A 19,277-nucleotide genomic window follows, 5' to 3' on the forward strand; every position below is an offset into this window, starting at 1 on the left:
AATGGAAGTTAGGAAGCTTTTTGGATGGATTGAGTGGGTGGCTTAAAGGATTGAAATTTGAATCCATTAAGCTGAGAAAGTCCAGTACCCATGACGTGGCAGTCTGCTCGCCACGACATGGCGACTGTGGATTTCACGATTGTTTTGGACAAACTCTGACATGACATAGTAGCATGATTACTATGACTTGGCAATGGATTTGCCTCCATCCGAGTGAGCTGCAACTGAGATGTTGCTCGGGGTTTAGTTCAACCACGACTTGGCCACGGTTTAGCCATAACGTGGAAGCCTGCTGAAGTCAACGTTGACCATTGACTTTTGACCTTTTTGACTTTTAGTCAAATGATTAGTTCTAGAGTGTAGGCTAAGTGTGACCTTATGTGATTCGATAGGTGGGTTGTAGCACCTATTCGTGGAATTGAGTTGTGGTTTGTCTGACTTCATAAGCAAGGTGATTCTTCTCACTATACTCTATAGAATGCTAGTTGTCATTATGATAATTGCATGCAAGACCATGGGGGTAGCCCATGGCACTTGCTTGTAAGACCGGGATTTCGCCATCGTCATTGCATGGAAAAACCATGGGGCCCATGACACTTAGATATAAGACCATGGGGGTAGCCTATGGCATTTTAAAGAAAGAATATGGGGGTAGCCCATGGCAATTGTATTTGTGTTATGTGGTATTTTGGGGAGCTCACTAAAATTTGTGCTTATGATTTTGTGGTTTAAATATTTCAGGTACTTCAGGTTCCAAAGGGAAGGGCTCGGTGTGATCGTACGGCATCCCCTAGAGTTTATTTATGCGTTATTTGTTTTGATTTACTATGATATTTGGGAATATATTTAAACATTAGTTGGCTATTAACAAATGTTTGTATGGTTTTTGGTGGTTGAAAATAAAAAATTTACTAGTATTTTGGGATGCTACAAGTTGGTATCAGAGTCTTGCTTTGAGAGATTCAGGTACACCTTGGGCGTGTATGAACTCAAATTGAGGAATTAATAACTCTTTTTTAAGAAAAAGAATTTTTTCTAAATAGGTTTCTACAAAGAAAGGGTTGTGATGCGTGCAATCAGCCAAGCTCAAATTATTGATTCCTAAAATACTCATACATGAGTATTATGTTTTAGTATGCTATTATATGAGTTGTAAGCTAGAATAAGGATAATGACATTTTCAGGATATGCATGATATAGTTTCCTATTATGTGTGATGCCTTATAGCCTAGGAGGAAGTGAATGTTAGGTGCTACTTGGATTCTAGACTGACAATGTTAATTGCTAAGTGTATGCTTTAAATTGTATACAATTAGGATCACATATCCTTATAATGATTGATTTAGCCTTATTTCTTGTTCCTTGTGTGGTTGTGGGCTTAGGGTAGAATCATTATTCTACATTCTATTTGATCTTATATTGTGTATAATTTTCATACATAAGGAAACCAACGGTCTTTAGGTGTAGATCTGGATTGGGCATTTGTGATTTGTGAGTTTTTGGTGAGTTCCCAACTTGGTCCCTAGCCACCATCATAGAAGAAAGTGTTAGAACTTCCCCATGGGAGTACGATCTAACGATCAAGTTATATCATGTAAAAAAGGAAGATGGTTTCTCTATGCTGGATATAACCATCTTATATGATAAGAGAGTTGTATGTAAAGGAGAGAGTCTAATGTGGATCCCTCTCATTTGTGTCCTTTAAAGGGTGGACATGGCCTCCTATTTATGGTACAAATGAGGAGACAATGAGTAGATAGTGAGGAAACAAGGAAATTGGGCAATGAGAGAAAATGGGGTACAAAGAGGCAAGACATGATTTTCCTTCTCTTTTACCAGATGGGGGAAACGTGGGAATAAAAATATATGCATGATATAAGTAGGTGACCCAACACCATTAAGTACCCCCCCCCCCCCCCCCCCCCCTCTCTCATTCTGATGTGTTTGAATTTTCATCAATCGTTTTAGGTTGAACAATAAGTATCAATGTCCCTTGATAATCTCTAAAAGTTCCATATAATTATGTCTTGGTGTAGCTAGACCATGTTTCTATTAAAAGTAGGGGCCTCTGAGGCATTATAGAGAGTGTAGTTAGGGAGGTAGCCCTCATACGACATTTATGTGAAAGTGGTAGATGCATGCATATGCCAATATAGTATTCAGATTTCATGTTAAAAAGAAGGGTCTCTGACGCATTACAAAGAATGCAATTAGGGAGGCGGCCCTCATCCTAACTTTATGTGAAAGTAATGGATGCATGATCTACATGATAATTCCAGAGAAAAAAAATCAATGCCATTTGGTATCGTTTATAGTAATGGTAACTGGCGTCATTTACATTAGTAACAACATGTGTCATTATATTAATGTCAATCAGTGTCGGTATATTGTAAGGATGAGTGACACAGTGCTAAAATTTCCCTCTTCCCTTAGGATTTATCCTAAGTTGGCACAAAGGAAACGTCAAGGGGTGATCCCAAAGGGTTTATTTTTTTTATGCTTGTGAGGTAGATTGTAGGGGAAACTGGTGTCGTTATATTAATGGTAGTTGGTGTTGTAGTAACTTCATCGATGGCAGTTAGTACCTTGCAACCTATAGATTAGACAAAATAGATAATACAAAATGGTTTGTGTCGTCTACTTGTTAGATATGCAATAATGTAACATGGAAAGACCATGATGTGTATACATGCTTGTGTTCATTTATTCTAGCAAGATTATGCTTTTTTATACCATGTATATTTTTGTGTCGAGATTGGAAAGAGTTACCGTAGGTCTATATGAGAAACTTCAAGGCTGTCGCATTTATTAGTGAGCTTCCTACGATGTAAAGTGTGCTCAGGTGTTCGGCAGCCCGTGGGGGGAGGGGGGCACGATTCTCTTATTGTAAGGGAAACTGGTATGTGCAACTGCTATGTACAAACGATTTCTTGAACATTATTTTGGAAACAAAGTTGATGCAACAAGTTTTTAAACATGAACACATGATCTGCAAAAATGATTTGTTGAACATCGGTCTCTAAAAACAAGTTTTTAAATACGATTTCGTAAGGGTTTCAATTTATGACACGACACAACAAAAATACACGACATAAAACGAAATTGGACGAAATAGAAATTCGAATTTGTGTTCGTGTCAAGTGTAAAAAAGACGAGTTCGGGTCGAGTCGTGTTCGTGTTTAAAATTTGACACGAAATTGACACGATTTAGCATGTGTTTGTTATGTTTTCGTGCTTGTCTTGTTAATTGTGACTAAGTATGAATCAAATAAACAAATAATTGAATTATTTTATGTTTGTCGTTTCGTGTCGTTTTTGTCGTGTTTTAATCGACTCGATTTCGTGTTAATGAAAATAAACACGACATCGTGTTGTGTAGTGTTCGTGTTACATAAAACATTGTCATGTCGTGTCGTATCAGACAAAAACACAACACGACTATCCAATTTGACACCCCTAGGATTTCGGAAACAAAATCGATGCAACATGTTTTTGGAGATGATCATAGGATCTGCAAAAACGATTTCTTAATGATTTCAAAAACAAAATCGATACAATAGGTTTTTGGAGATGAGCATAGGATCTGCAAAACTAATTTCCTGAGGACGTGTCTGGTTGCCTGCAAATATGATTTCTTGAACATGGTTCTACAAAAACAATTTCTTGAACATGATTTTTTTTAAAACGATTTCTTAAACACGATAATTGATTTTCAGACATGTGTTCAATGGTAAAAAAAATGATTGCATATACGTGTTCAGTGGAAAAAAATGAAACATGTGAACACGATTTCTTTTTTTGCCAGAATAGTCGGCAAAAGAATGATTGAAGATGTCGCTGGAAGTTCCACGCTCTCCAGAGGTGCGTAAAAATTGTTTACCTGCAATAACCAATAATAATGGTATATTTGAACATCATTTTTAAGTTCGTTGGTAAACCACATAAAATCAAAAACTCCAATGACTAAATTCATTACTCTTATAAATTATTAACCTTTCATTTTATTAGATTTGCTTGCATGTGTTAGAAGTTCAAAATTAGTTGGCTAAATTGACTTGAAATCCATTAATGTAAAATGTTAAATTTTCTAGCATGTTTTTTGCTAGTCATTTAATAATCTTTTGTTGTCTTGCTAATAGAAATTAATAATTCAATATCATTTCTATGCCAATTTGTTCTAAACATATAAACACGTGTCCGAGTCTCAGATTCAGATTCGTTACCTACACAACTATTCCTGACTCATGTCGACTATTCAAAATTTCGAAAAGGTTTGTGGAGGTCACGATGCTTAATTATGGTATATACATACACCATATATTTATTAATATGTGATACATGGTAACCTCGTTTACTATATATATTTGCCAATTTTGGTCATTTTGATGTAAATGATACAAATTTAGTCTCCCATTTAAAGTGACGGATGAAATTCAGCTAAATGTTTACAACTGGATTAAGTGCGGATCTTCTTTTAATTTTGGTTGTTGGTTTGATTGGTATGTTTCCTCTTGTAAGACTTGTAACTTGTAATGTTTGTATTTTGTTTTGGTTCTAGCTCATTGCTAGTTTTCTAATGCATCCGCCATTAAAAAAATGTGATTTTTGGGCGTGTTTTTTCCTAATAAATGAGACTGTGTGTTTGAAACACTTCAAAAAAAATTCAACGACCTCTCTAGATATTGTTTTTCAATAAGAAATGTGCTTATAAATATAAATATAAATGGTATACCAAAGGAAACCAATTCATTTACCTTATGGGTTGTTAGATATGATGTAATTAAATTATAAGGAAATTAAATTACCATAATAATGAAATGATGATTTAGTACAAATTATAATTGATCATTACAATTTATTATCATATTCGGTTAATATATATAAATATAATAATTAATTTTAATATCTTGTTTGTTACATAAAAGCCATAATCTTAATTTGATTAAAAATAAATGTTAATCATATTAAGATATACAGTGGCGAACATAGGGGTTCCCAAAGTGGCCGATGTAATCCCCCAAATTTAGAGCATAATGTAGATTTTTTCGAAAAAAATTCGTTTTAGTGTAAATTTTTCGACATGTCAACCCTAAAATCATGTTTGCTACAACTTGGGTTTTGTCATGCGATTGAATACTTTACATCTTTGATTCAAAAAAAGAAAAAAATACTTTACATCTAAACCTGAACGTATGGTTTTGACATATATTCAAATGATTACAACTTTGCATCTCATTTTACTAAAAAAAACACGTTATAATTATAATAATATAAATTTTTAATTACTATTTTCTGTTAAATAGTTAGAAAACTAAAAATCTATTAATGAGTCAACCAATCTTGGCTCAAATTATGTCTATGTCTTTCAGTCATATATTAATAGCAACTATTTTACTTGTTACCCAATATGTTCCATGTTTTAATTTTGTCACATCTATTACCATAAGATGAGTTTATAGGTAAATTTGGTAGATTTTGAAAAAAGTTGTTTTGTTTTGGTTAATTTTTGAAAATTTGAGAGACAATGAGGAGAGAGAGGGAATAATAGGGTTAGTCATCTGATATGGTGTTTATTTTGTATGATTCGCAGAAAACGAAAATCATTTAAACGAAATTCGGAGGTCATGAGGAGCGTTCTTGTCTCCAACACTAACAAGTAACAAGTAACATCACCATGTGTTTTTGCTTCCCTCCTCTTTGTCGTATTTACTTTGATTTTTTATATATAGATATATATAACCAAATCATAAAGGTCGTGTACTAGTTGGGTCCAACGGATAATTTTTTAAATTCATGGAAAATATAGGTTTGCTTCTTCTTATTTATATTTTAGGATGTAACAACTAGTTAATGGAATAAACACATAAACATTATAAATTTAATTATGTGGTATGTGAGTAACATTTGAATACATTTTCAACTATATTTAATCATATCCATTTTAGCGTATGTTTTAAACAATTTCTATTCAACCTTTTTTAAAATAAGTATAACCTAAAATTAATCCATATTAAGGTATCTAAAATAATGTTATGCGCTTGCATTGTGATAGTCATATACAATGACCGGGTGATAAAATAAAAGGCGAGATTGATGTCCAAAGGTTATGCATGTTATTCATATTATATGTTATTTATACTATGAAGAAGAGATAGTTACAATTAATATGTTTCATATGCTCATTGTATCATGGGTAATATGAATGACACTCATGTTATCACACCGTATGATTGTAGGAAGAAACCGATGAGCGTCCAGTAAGGCAATAAACCACGAGCCAATGTAACCAAATTAATTTCTTGAATTGTATATGCTAGAGTCTGATATTTAGCTTCGAAAGTCGGACATGTTATAAGAGATTGTTTCTTACTTCGCCATGATACGAGAGAATCACCAGTAACAAAATCAGTGATCGATAATAGAATGTAACATCCTCCTACAATGGGGGTTATGCCATCCTCGTGGATGGTTAAGTGTGGAAAGAATGGATGTTATACAAGTTTTCAAGACTTGTACCAAAGTCTTGCGAAGTTGTTGGAAGGGTTAACATTCATATGTGTAAGGACATAAATATACAAGTAACTAATGCACTCATGAAACAATAATGTGTTGCTGAGAACATCTCAACGATTTTTTAATTTTCATTTTAAGAGTCAAAATATATTTGGGTTGAGTTGTGCATTGATGAGTTGTAGAATGTGCTTAGGTGATTGTACTTGTGCACCACTTTGGAAAAGTTCCACTAAATTATGTCTAGTCTTTGTCTAAGAAATCATCGACTCAAGTTACATCAAAATGACATTTTGTATGATGTTTAACGAGATAAAAAACCATGTGCATCTTGTTTAATGATCAACATAATATAGTAGACGCACATATACATCACCTGATGGATGACACTTGTTTGGTTTTGTATTTGGCTAAGGAAAAAAGATGTAAGGTTGAATATGATATGCATCTCGCTTTATTTGTTCTATCTTTTAAACATGTGTTCGATTGGTGGAAACATGACATATGGTATACAACATCGAGGTTGTGGTGTACCCTATTGTAGGATAAAAATTGTTTGACATTAGACACTGTTTAGACGCCTCCCAGCCTACTAACTGTGTTGGCCTACATTGACTTTTATTGGCCATGATTTTAAGTGGGCATAACTTATTTTGAACCGTTAATTTCAGCAACACATGCAAATGACTCTTTCCTCTTTCTATAGCATTTTGAATCACCTAAATCGGATTAAGGGTGAAAAGGTTATGAATAAAACAAGATCGTAATATACGACCTACTAGTATGAGAAGAAAATCATCATGGACAATTTTTGCACCATGCTAGACGATTTTAGGAACTACATATGTTTTATAGTTTTAGTAAAATCCTCCTAGACAGTTTACTTCCGCTTGGATGAATTTTTAGGCAGTAAGTGGATTTTATGTCGGGAATGTTTATTTTGGTAAGTTCTTCATAGATTTGACCCAAATAAAGATAAAGTAGGTGCGAGCTACTTGAGAGGCGATTATTTGTGAAATTTCACCATTTAATGAGGGATTCTACTCCTTGTAGCAATATTCAAGTATCTACACATACCAAATCACAGTATGAATCTTTGAATCTATAGTTAAATGAATTAGATGGTGAAGTTTCATGTTTAGTGGGAAAAGTCGCAAGTTGATAATGGAAGATGAGTTTAATTAATGACATATTGATATATAGTCATTTGAACTACAATGCAATGATATGAAATGAATTACACAACATACATCAAAGATTTATGATCTAAGAAATTTAGGTTCTTGATCGAACTAATTCCAACAATATTTGATTCCTCTTCTTAGTCATACAATTGCACTAAGATGTGATGATCAATTGTGATATAAATCCACAATTATTAAGATGATCATAAAACATGATACTAAAGTACTCACCTTTCCTAGATTTCAGATTTATAGAAACTTTTATCTTTCTGCCTTATAGATTCTTCTCATTCGTTTTGCTACACTTTGAATCTTTTTAAGGTATTAGAATTATGCTTAATCTTATAAACACAACCATACTTACTAAAGCATCAGTAAATCATGATGAATAGAGTTATCATCCTTTATGATGAATTTGAATAGTCTATATCAACATGTACTAGATCCATTATTCCTTCACTTGCCTCACATAAACATGTGATTAATGAATTAGTTATAATTTTCCAATGAACAAGATTCTCATATACTATACAATGTGACTTGTACAACACCAAGTATCTGTCCAGTTGGTGTCTTGGTGATGATATTTCTTTTTCATTTGGTTAATTATTACAATACCATAAGCAATATCATAAGAATCAAATCCATAATTAATATTGCTATTATCAGAAATGTAACCAACACTTTCATAAATGTCATTGCAAGGAAATATAAAATAAGGCAACTAGATAAACCAAAAATTTCACTTTTATTGAAAATAAACGAAAATTTGGAAATTATCCTTACAATGCATAAAATGAAAACTATGTTTCTGAATATTTCTGAAGAGCAATAGCAATCCATTAAATTATCCCAACTCCTTAGTAGTAGCTCTAAATTATGATCTTCGAACCATGTGAGCAAAGTCTATTTCTCATGATCAGATTTGGCTCACCTTGCTCAAGCTTCCTTCTTTCTCTTAACTCTTTTAATACCATCAAAATGTGATCATCACATCATGTATTAAGAGTCTATGAATAGGAACTTATAAAACAATGGAGTCAGATAATGGATGTACCTAAAGTAGAGTCACTCGACTTGACTTTACTATCTCTTAGATCTTTTAGGTATTTGGGCAGCTTCGTTTCCAATGTCCCTTCAATTGATAGTAGAAATAGATGGACTCTTTTGGGTTAACACTTGGAATGATCCCAGAACTAGTTTTTCTTTTTCTTTACCATACAATCAAACGATTTGATCTTGGACGATCCTTTTCATTAGGAAGAGAAATCTTTTCTGGACCACCATTGTCACCATTTTCAATTTCTATGGAAACCTTGGAATTAGACCCAATAAACATTTTTGGGTCCATCTTTTCTCATTATAGGAGCTACACATCCTCTTCTTTCTCTCTTATAGGCACACTAACAAAGTGACCCTTTACTTTGAATACTCTACATATATTACTTTCGTAGAAGTCTTAACCCGTTTTCTCACGTTCCTTAGACCTCAACCGCCTTCATTGGAACATTTCTACTATTTATCTCCTTCTCTTAAGTGTTCATCATGACACTTGTCGCACCACTTTCTCTCTACCTACATATCTTTCTCATTCCTTTTCTAATCTTTCTTTGGTCAATGCAATCACCATAGCATCTAACAACATGGTGCAAGTTATACTCTTCACATCCCACACACTTTCCATTCAACAATGGACTTTCTCTCCTCTGTATGGCCACTTGCATCGTAAGCAATGCCAAATCTACTCTAGTACTCATAAGCACACCTCTTTACACTTTAACTCTTTCCAAGATAGACTATCGAAATATTTTTTCTGTACATAACAACCCTCTTGCACTTTCTACTTTTTCTATCCTCTTTTCTATCTTTATCTTTTTATGTCCCTCTGTTTTTCCTCATTATCTCTAAATCTCTACTAACTATACTCTTTGGGACACATACTCTATCTAGTGTCCATCTAATAGGACTCATCACTTCTAACACATCTTTCTTTCATAATAGTGCAATATCATTCTTTCCACATACTATTGGCACCTCATTAACTGGAGAGTCCATTTTCTTCATTTCACAAAATTACCTTTTTTTCTTCTCTAACATTTTGGACTCATACTCTTCATTTTCTTTATCTTCGCATATATCCAACCGTGTACCATGATCTCTTCGCAAGGTTTATCAATAAACCAGCTCACACTCTTTGCTTCTCATCTATCTTCGATAGTTTAAGACTAGGAATGGATACACCAACCTAATTCACTTTAACTATGGATGTGATACCAGTTGTAATGACCTGGATTCTCTAACATCTAGTATAAGGGATATATTAGAGTTTTATCTAACAATTGTGGAATTTTATACAAATTAAAACACTTTACATCCAAGGAAAAATCACAGGTTTACAAAAAAATATATATATAATCTATTACATAAAAGAACAACAAGATTATATAGTCTAGGTCATTATGCTCTTGTCTTCTCTTCTGGTACCACGGTTGTTGCTACCTAAACCTGAAAAACATAAACATCTATGCAACATCAGACACAACGTTTCTACTGAGTTATTCTTTTTACTTTTCTTATCTTTCTTCTTGCTCTTCTTTCTCATACTTTTCGGTCTAACTCTTTCTCTAATAACAAACACCGTTATTCTTTATTACTTCATCTCTCTCTTCTACTCTTCTCTAATCTTTCTTTCTACTCTTTCTCACCCCATCTACTTTGTTTCTCATACTCTTTTCTTATCCTCTTCTCAATCTCTTCTCATGCTCTACATATACTCTATCTATGTCTCTACTTCTATCTCTTCTCTACTCTACCTCTTTTATACTTCTCTCTTTACTATTTCTTACTCTATTCTTTGGTCTTTCTCTTCTCTTCTCTATCTCTTATCTACTCTTTATCTAATATACTATTTCTCTTCTTTATTCTCGTCTCTAATGCCTCAACATTCTATTCTTATGTAGACCCAACAGTCCCATCTCATATCATACTCTAAGTAAATAACATCACACTACCTTACTCACTACACTTATCCAGTCTTACTCCTCTCTCTTATGATTCTTCATAGATCCTTAATCATTCTTCTCCCCTTGAATCCCTAACAAATTCCTTACTCTTAATCCCTCACAAATTATCTCTAAGTTTTAATAAAGAACTCTCTTATCTTGTGTCTCTCAAGGAACCTTTTCTCTATCTGCTCTAATCATACTCAATCTGGATTCTCATAGGAATCGTCTATCCAAAAAGGGATTATCATCTATTTACATCTCCAAAGGATCACCATCTCCTTACCCGCGGGGTAATAGTCTCATTCCCTAAGGAATCAATACTACTTGTCCCCGAAGGAACCATACTCTTATTCCCAAAAGAATCATACTTCTTTCCCGGAAGGAACCTCTATCTCTCATCCCCGAAGGAACAATCTTTATCAACATCTTTTTCATTGGTGTGTGACTCATCATATGACTCTTGTCCCATATAAAATCTATGTCTTTATCCCATCAAGAGATATCATACTACTCTTATAGTACTTAACTGATTAAGTACTTAATCTATATATTTCTAGTGGGATATTGGTATTCTACACAATACCATTAATCTCTAGACATTCATACTTACCCTTATGATTAGCAAATATCATTCTCATATAATCTTACATACTCTAGGTAGACATACATGCTCTTTTACATGTATCTAATGTATACATCATTCATACTCTTAATATACGTACACGCACTGATACATGATCTTACACATATAATCTTAATCCGTCTTTATCTCATTACTTGGGGACATTCACTTAGTGCCCCGAGATTCAACATACAATTATATATATATATATATATATATATATATATATAATCTAGAGAAAGAGAGAGTAATAACTCCTTGTCAGTTAATGAAGACTAACTGTCTTATTTTCCTTTACTCTGTCATTGACGCATTATGGATCCATTTTCTTTGCTCTTAGGCCTAATCATACACATACATAAGCATCTTAATACTTGCCTTAGCCTATTAAGTGGTTTTGTCTCTTTAAATCAAAATAACCACTTAATGGATCATAACTCAATCTACTCAATTTATATTTCTTAATCTACTCCAATCAATGAATTAAGAATCCCATAATACCCAATTCATTACAATATACTCTAATGCATCAATTCAACATAATCACTAGTTAGGGTTTCAAACCCTAACTTCACATACATATATTTCACCATGGAAATCACATACAAAGCTTGTTTAAGGAATATGAACACTTTCATTAACACTAATAATAAGATTTCTTTTCATAGTCTAACATATCTAGCTGAAATCATCAAAACATCATTAAATCCCTAATTAGCTTGGAAATGGTTAAAATGATTACCTCATGAGCTCTTAATCTCCAAGCCAAGCCATAAACACCCTTGATTGTCTCTCTCTTCTTTTCCCTTTTCCAATCCACCAGAGCTCATCCCTAGAGGGCTTGGGTGGTGTTTTTGGCGAGAATAAAGGATTAACAGCCTTGTCATCTATGCGATTACCACGACGTGGTAAGGGTTTCACCACATCGTAGTGACTTAAATGACCCGCAGTCATCTCTCTTTCCACGTTGTGGCAACTTTTCTCATAACATCCTACTCTTCTTTACCATGTTGTGGTCCCCATATACCACATCGAGGTGCAAAGTACATTGTCCTTGTCTTAAAATGAATAATTTCTCCTGAATCACTTTTAACACTCGCCACATCATAGTGAGCATATGGCCATGTTGTGGTGGTTGTAGATCAATATCCGCATGGCTGATTCCATTCCAGCTTTAGGACAACTTTTGTCCCAACTTCTAACCCTCATACTTATTTGTTACTAGCACCTTTTATATGATCTTTATATCCACGCGAAGGTGAGAACATATTCTCATAGCCAATCCATTAAGTCTTTTGTTGTAACATTATGGACTATAAGTAGGACTTTACAACTTCAATTTTGATCTCTATCAAACATCCGCCTTATCAACATTAATATCACCACTGTTTTGATTTTAAGAAGAAACTTGAGTTTTTTTGGATAAACCTATCAAGATCCCCACATTGAAACTTTCTTAAACCTTCATTTTTTATGTTTTTCATTACCTAATTGATGTTTAGGAGGCATAATTTCTAAAAATTATATATGATATAACATTAACACTAATGAAAATCTTAAACATTATTCTAATCAACTATGCATATGACACAAAGCATGAACAAATTTACAGAAACTAGAGGAAACTAGGAATTAGAGAAATCACTCAAAATAGAAATCAGATTTCATAATGCACTAATGTGAAGTCATAAATTCAATAATTCAAAGTATGTGTGTTAGTTTGCTACGTTTGTTAATCAGTGACAACAATCAGAATATAAAAACGAGAGACCATCAGGTTAGAAATCAAGAAGAGTGGGATACTTGTTTAATTTCAGTCGACAATAAAAACGAGAGCATGATTGCAATCAGAAATAAGAGGCATAATCTAGTGGACTCAGAAAACCAATAAACAAGAAACGTCGCTTGATCTTTGCAGTTTCCGCAAATTTGAAATTGGAACAAAACGTAAGCTCTTGCCGAAAATCTACATTAGCCCATTATTAATCCAAAACAAGATTTTTAAGTGTAACGTAAGCTATTAGAACCGGAAAAAAACATGAGCTTTTGTCTTTCGGATTACGATATTACCAATTGTTGGAGCATTGATAATAGATTGAATCGTATGTAAATTGTGTGTGTGTGTGTGTCTATATATATATATATATATATATATATATATATATATATATATATATATATATATATATATATAGGGAGGATTATTTGAGAACTCATAGTTTCCCAAGAACCCGATAACATTGGGCAAACGTGTTATTCAGACAGTTATCATATCTGAAAGTAATATTGTAAACGAGACTTTTATTCCAAAAACGTGTTTAAATCCTTCTGAAAAAAATAATTCCTTCAAATTCCAAATGAGACAATTTCCGTTGGCTGTATCCTTTGCTAAGGTCTACAATCCTCCTGCTCTACCAACTGAGCTAAGGTCGGTCTTTTCCTCAACGTTTCTTAGATAGATAGAGATTTGTTAGTATATGTTATTTTAACTTATCACCCGTGTAGTACACTGGTTTTAACCTAGTGTGTGTGTGTGTGTGTGTATATATATATATATATATATATATATATATAGGGAGGATTATTTGAGAACTCATAGTTTCCCAAGAACCCGATAACATTGGGCAAACGTGTTATTCAGACAGTTATCATATCTGAAAGTAATATTGTAAACGAGACTTTTATTCCAAAAACGTGTTTAAATCCTTCTGAAAAAAATAATTCCTTCAAATTCCAAATGAGACAATTTCCGTTGGCTGTATCCTTTGCTAAGGTCTACAATCCTCCTGCTCTACCAACTGAGTAAGGTCGGTCTTTTCCTCAACGTTTCTTAGATAGATAGAGATTTGTTAGTATATGTTATTTTAACTTATCACCCGTGTAGTACACTGGTTTTAACCTAGTGTGTGTGTGTGTGTGTATATATATATATATATATATATATATATATATATATATATATATATAGGGAGGATTATTTGAGAACTCATAGTTTCAGGAGAACCCGATAACATTCGGCAAACGTGTTATTCAGACAGTTATCATATCTGAAAGTAATATTGTAAACCAGACTTTTATTCCAAAAACGTGTTTAAATCCTTCTGAAAAAAATAATTCCTTCAAATTCCAAATGAGACAATTTCCGTTGGTCGTATCCTTTGCTAAGGTCTACAATCCTCCTGCTCTACCAACTGAGCTAAGGTCGGTCTTTTCCTCAACGTTTCTTAGATTGATAGAGATTTGTTAGTATATGTTATTTTAACTTATCACACGTGTAGTACACGGGTTTTAACCTAGTGTGAGTGTGTGTGTGTCTATATATATATATATATATATATATATATATATATATATATATATATATATATATATATATATATATAGGGAGGATTATTTGAGAACTCATAGTTTCCCGAGAACTCGAGAACTAAAGGTGGAATGTTAGATTGAATTTTTTGATGAATTAGATTAAAGATGGCATAATTGTAATTATAATGAACTTAATGGCATTTTAGGTTTTTATCATTTGACCTTAGGGGTAAATCTTGTATAATAATATATTTCAAAAAAATCAACAAAATTAAATTATCAATTTATTGAAAATCCCTAAATTACTCTTTATTTCCCCAACGTCTTCTTCATAGTATTTCTTGTATCTACATCTACCGCTTCCCTCCTCCTTCCATTCACCACCTCTACTTTTTCTGACGATCAAAGATGACTACCAATCCATGGTCCTTATCCTCCGTATCATCTATGGTGAATCCACGAGCCAAGAGATCGATGTCGTTAGTTTTAATCTTCGATTGCGATAGTAGATTGTTGAAGACCATAATGTTCGATGGTGGATCTTTGATAGCCGAAGTATATGTAATCACGTCGTATAGAAAGAGATCTTCGTTGAAGATTGAACTCACACACATACAGTGAAGATCGATGATGGACCACAATTATTTTCGATGTCCAACAAAATCACCGTCAATTTCAACAAAATCACCAACGATTTCTAGCATGGATGATAGAAATCGTACACATAAAGTCGATTATTTCTCGTTGCAAATCAGGTAAGTTCCATTACTATTCCTAGTTTTATGAGTTTGAACTTTTAATTTTGTAGTTTTCTTTCATAAAAAACCTCGTGTTAAACAAAGTGTGCTCATGTGTAACAATCTCTCTAATGAAACCTCCTCTTATGAGGAAGAATACTATGATGAAGCGTTTATCTATTTATAAACAGCGTAAAAAAACGTTATGATTATCCAATATGCATCATTTTTCATCAACAACTACTTGTTTTTTCTCAGGTTTGAGCTCCTGCTCGTGTTGGACTGGTGGCTCTGGTGGATGTGGTTGTTCCACCAGGCAACACCGGTCTTGATCCAATCGGTCACCATGGGCACTACAATAAGGATGACTCTTGTTTTAGCAATGTGAAAAGCAATAACTTCAGACTGTGTGTTAATTTCATCAACAATGATGACTTGAGGCATGTGATTCTCAACTGCCTCGATCATGACTTCGTATTGCATTGAGGGTTTAGAGACATGCATTCTTCCTGCACTGCCTATTAGTGGATGTGGTATATCCTCTCCTCCTACTTCATTGTTGGTATCAACAACCACCTATCCATATCATCTGTATGCTAATAAAATGTTTTTTGTTGGCTTTTGAAAAGGTTTGAATAAAGTTGCACTACTAGAAAACAGACCTTCAATGACACGTGAATAATGACACACGCCGATTTATGATACGCAAAAGTGGGTATCGTAAAAAAATGGCATCTCTTATAAAATTTGAAGGATTTAGGTCACGCATTTTTGTGTGACCTAAAGTTACCTGTCCTTTTATAATTTTTTAGATGAACGCGTGTCTCATCCTTAGTAGCTAGTTGGAGGGAAAAGAAATCCCCAAAAATTGAAAAACCCCGCCTTGGATGATTTAGGTTAGTTCACTCCCTCATTTTTTTGACCGCTTCCCTCTCTCGTTTTCCTCTCGGTACTAATGCAAACCCTACCGACCTTTTAACTCTCTTCCCTCAATCTCTTCAAAAAACACCATGGGAGATATCATCTCACAAAACCATCGTTGCATCCATGGCGTCTTCCGATCAATCGTCTTATGGATCTTGAATTGGCTCAGGTAGCGGCCATCCTCGGTCAACTCACACAATTCGAAACCCTAATCTCCCATCATGTCCACCACCATCGAGCAAAATTTGCAAGATGAAACCCTATTCACATATGCAAACAGAATCATCCTGATACCCTCATCCTCAAGCTCTCTCAACTCCTTCATTCTTCTTGCAATGGAGTTATTCGCTAAACCAGCAGCTCCCGGTGCTACACCACCACGAGCTCCAGAATCTTCGCCGCCACCATATATGTTCTATCCATGAGTTCTAGCTCTAAACCAATTGCTTCATCACTTGCACCTGTCGTCGGAACCCCACCTGTGATACTAGTGATTCCACCTCTGGATCTCACGATTCCCCCCGCTTCATCATCGTCTGGTGGTGCTCCACCTACGAAAGATTATTCCTTTGCTCAAGGAAGAATTTAATCACACTAATTTTCTTCAGGTATATCATTTGAATTTCTATTCTCAGTTCTTCATTTCACAGAATGGTTAATATTGTTAGTTTTACTTATTAAATTGCTTGTAGAAACTAGGGATAATGTTGATTAGAGTTATATGTAAGGTTTTATTTTGTAATATTATTGAGTGTTAATCATGAAAACCAGTACCTAGTTCTACATACCTAAATGAGCTTACGAGGCTTCATCTATTCAAAGTTTCCGTATATGTGTTTATCTTTCTGTTGTTCCTTATGGAAAATATATTCAATTTTACTTATGAAATCGCTTTCATAAATTAGGGAGCATGCCACTCAATTAGAGTGATGTGTAACTTCTTAGTATTTAATTTTCTTTTGAAACTTGTGTGATTATTGAAGATTAGTATTGATTTCGTCCAACTAAATGAGATTACGAGGTGTTTGTCTAAAATTCAAATTATTTATCAGTTTAGTGTGAGTAATGTGTTATCCCAAAGTGGTGACATCCATTTCGAGCTCTAAACATTTTATCTCAAAAATTGATCAGTTGACCTGAGTTTACCTTATCATGTTATCACATTTTGTAAAGATGCGATTAATCTATGTGTCTATTGATCATTCATCAGTCAACTAACACATTTTTGAAATTAAGAAATTGGTGTAATTTAATAATTGTTTAGCAAATTGTTTTGATTTTATATGTGAAACATCGTATTGGTAGGTCCCTAAGGTTTCCAAGATCGTAGTGAACTGTGGTATTAGAAATGTTGCACAGAACAAAAATGGTCTTGATGCAGCAATAAATGACATGGAAATCATCAGAGGACTAAGGCCTGTTAAAACAAAAGCAAGCAAAAGTCACGAAAATGATATTCTTTAAGTAAGTAATTAATTACCCCTTTGATGTCTTTTCATCTCTTCTTCTCCTCTAGTGATTCTACTATCAAACATATCATATTAATTGTTATATGAATATGATGCTTACTAGTTATGTATTTATGCATGTGTCTATAAAGCGTAACAAAAAGAGGATGGAAAAACCAAGAAAAACCCCTATTATTTCTAATGTCTCCATGGGTAAGGCCATGGGTTCCGGGTCTGGATTGGGACGTGCTGGTGTTGCTCTAAGACCCACACCACACCCCATGACTGGAACCGAAATTGAAATTGGCCTTTTCCCATCTTGTGTATGTGCTTTCACAGATTACATAAAACTTGACTTGATGGATGATTTCACTTTTTGTAGGAAGTTCCTGTTGTTGGAATTGGAAAATGTATGTTGAGATTTGGTTGTGAAATTACTTTTAACAATGTCTATTAAATATCAACAAATTAACTAATTGAGTTGTGCTTTTGTGAAATTTGGTTGAATAGATAAAGATTTGGGATGATCAAAATTCGTCACCAATTGCAGATTTGAGAACTCGTGATGGCCTACCTATCAACTCTGTGACATTCTTGACTGCTCCTCAGCGCCCAAATCACATTATACTTATCACAGAGGTAATTCCTAACCAAAGTTTTAAACTTTTTTTTGTCTTTTTTGACATATTTTTGTTTATTATTATATTTGAAGATGGCTACATAAGGGTCCATTGCATTCTTCTTTGCGATTATTTTTTCATGCAGATGGACTTGATGCTTCAGATGCACATGTTTTCAGTGTCCTTTCAACTGAGCCTCCAGATGGTAGCTTCCATTTTCTTTTTTCTCTTGATCTTATTATATCATTGTAGTTTTTAAAATATAATAAGATGCTACTTATTTAAGGTGGATACATAGCAGGTTCCACTCTATTTTGTTTTTAATTAATGGGTCTATCTCATTTATTCGTTATTGATCTTATAATTTGTTTCTATACTTTGTATTTATGTGTGATGTAACTTAGTGAAACAATAAAAAGAATCAAGCAAGAGCTTGGAAAAGCTAAATTTGATGTTAATGAAAAGCAAAGTGAGCTAAATGCAACCCCCCCCCCCCTATACAACGAATGATGACATTTTCACTTGTGCAGGTTATTTCATTGAAAGATGAACATAGTCAAGCATAAAGTGAGCTAAATATAACCCATAAAAAGGTCAAGGACTGTGATTCACAAATCAGTAGTATTCTTAGAGGTTTGCAAAAACTTAGAAATAAAATGGGTGAGAAAAATCTTGAGAGAAAAAGTTAGAAAATGAGGTAAACTACCGATTCGTGTTATTTCTTTTTTTTTTATGTAAAATTATTATTTTTGGTGGTGAAAAATCAAAAACTTATCGTTGTTTGTATGCACTGGTGAAATGTATGGAAATGGAACAGAAAGTGTGTTCATCAAAGGTTTATAGATTGATTGAAAAAATTTATTAATTGAGATACACAATGTCGGTTTACTATCTTATGCTCTTCCTAGGTTGCAAAGA

At 33.7% G+C, this 19,277-nt stretch overlaps 1 long non-coding RNA gene across 1 annotated transcript; it reads left to right on the top strand.

The window, feature by feature from the left end:
* The first annotated feature begins 4,395 nt into the window (after positions 1-4,395).
* Positions 4,396-19,013, top strand: LOC145157162 (uncharacterized). Its single transcript, XR_013737129.1, has 7 exons — positions 4,396-4,499; positions 5,591-5,663; positions 17,597-17,755; positions 18,122-18,149; positions 18,250-18,378; positions 18,505-18,564; positions 18,890-19,013. It is a non-coding gene; the product is annotated as an uncharacterized LOC145157162 (long non-coding RNA).
* Positions 19,014-19,277: the final 264 nt, after the last annotated feature.

This window comes from Lactuca virosa, chromosome 2 (assembly GCF_052849685.1).
Source record: "Lactuca virosa cultivar CGN04683 chromosome 2, Lactuca_virosa_CGN04683_v6, whole genome shotgun sequence".
NCBI lineage: Eukaryota > Viridiplantae > Streptophyta > Magnoliopsida > Asterales > Asteraceae > Lactuca > Lactuca virosa.